Here is a 1,717-nt window from a genome sequence, read left to right as displayed (position 1 = left end):
TCACAGGTGGAGAACCGCGGTTTTAACCATTCTGGCTGATGACCCACCTTCAGGTGGTCGAGGCACTCAGCTCACGTGCAGGGTGGGCTTCCAACCCACTGAGCAGTGCTGCGGAAGAAATACCCCTGGTCACCTGCCTCATGAAGCTTTCAGCCGTGAGAAATGCACCCTGTGGAGTACTTCCCCCTGTCAAGGGGGTCATCTCAGATCAGAACTGGGCTCACTAAGAATGGCAGCATGGTAGAAATATTTCATCATAAAGGAAAAGGGTCTTTTAATCCCACCACCCAAAATTTACTCCGGTCAGCATTTAGCCTGTAGTCTTCCAGATTTATACACATCCCACCAATCAACACAACTAGACACTAATTGCTATCTTTTAAAAAAATGATATCATATGCACCTAGTGGAGCCCTCAAGAGCTCTGGTAGTGTAGCGAATTGTGTTGGGCTGTTAACTGCAAGGCCAGCAGTTCAAAACCACTAGCTGCTCAGCCAGAGAAAGGTGAGGCTTTCTACTCCCATTTACAGTCTCAGAAGTCCATGGATGTAGTTCTTTGTCGTACAGGGTCACCAGGGTCAGAGTGGACTTGCGGGCAGAGAGTTTTGTAACCTGTAATACAGCCTCGTTATTTGCAACACGCCCATTGGCAGCAAGGATAGTGCATGCTGGGTCAGAGCTGCGTCATTACTTACTTAATTGTGTGTTGTCAGACATTGTGGGGATTTTCTCCGTGATTTACAATTAGCAGCCTTCGCCCTCAGTATCAAAGAAAACGTGTGACAATGCCTGGAGACAGGTTTGGTTGTCATGGCCACAGCGTGCACGCCACGGGCATCCTGGGAGGTGAGGCAAGGATGCTGCTCTCAGCGGTGCGCAGAGTGGGAAGCCTTCCTCGGAAGCACAGCCCTAGAGGTGAGGGCAGCCCCACGGAGACAAACAGTGGTTCTTCTCAACGGTAGACCTATCATCTATATCTGATATAGATAAATTCCGGGAATGGGAAAGCAATTAGGAAAAATGTAAGTCTAAAAATACTCCTTAGGGGCAAAAATTGAGCGGGGGCGGAATAAAAGGAAAGGCTAAAAAGCTCTGCTATAAAAATGAGCTTCAGGCCCCTTCAATAATGCCAGTGAATCCCAGAGATGGAATGTAAGACCAGCGTGGATGTCACAGTACAGTGCTTCTCATGCGAAACTTAGAAACGGTCCACACCAAGCGACCCTGTACAGAGGGGGCATGATGTGTGTGTGGGGAGGGGGGGAGAAGGGGCGTGTTGGCACAGAAAGGCAGGAAAGGCAGGGCAGTGGGAAGAAGGGCGATAGGGTCAAGAAGGACACCTGGCAGGCTTGTGGGGTACCAGCCATGTGCTGCTTCCTATCTTGGCTGGGGGTTAGGTAGGTGTTTACGTTAAAAAAATTCACTACACTACATATAACAGCAGAGTCAGTTGTTCAAACCAGCCACTCTGCAGAAAAAGAGGAGACTGTTTCTGTGAATATTTACAGCCTTGGAAACTCTCTGTGATAGTTAAAGTTTATTGTGCCAACCTGGCCGATAAACACGTGGGATTAATTGAAAGGCAGAGAGATAAACGGCTCTCTGAGCCTCGCCTTTCGAGTTCTCCTGTTTCTTGCTCTCTGATGGTCGGCCCAGTGTGCGGCTGCCTTAGCTAGTTCTCTGCCTCAGCTGGCAAGGCTCACGTCCTGTGAGACAT

General features: G+C 49.2%; 1 protein-coding gene across 1 annotated transcript in view; it reads right to left on the bottom strand.

Moving 5' to 3' along the window:
- The window catches only part of GLB1 (galactosidase beta 1), a 102,872-nt gene that overhangs the window by 63,460 nt on the left and 37,695 nt on the right, over positions 1–1,717 (bottom strand). The window lies entirely within an intron of this gene.

The sequence above is a fragment of the Echinops telfairi genome, unplaced genomic scaffold, assembly GCF_000313985.2.
Source record: "Echinops telfairi isolate 266 unplaced genomic scaffold, ASM31398v2 ScPeMD7_7420;HRSCAF=8458, whole genome shotgun sequence".
NCBI lineage: Eukaryota > Metazoa > Chordata > Mammalia > Afrosoricida > Tenrecidae > Echinops > Echinops telfairi.
Note: the sequence above shows the minus strand (reverse complement) of the source record. Positions and strands in the feature narration are given on the sequence as shown.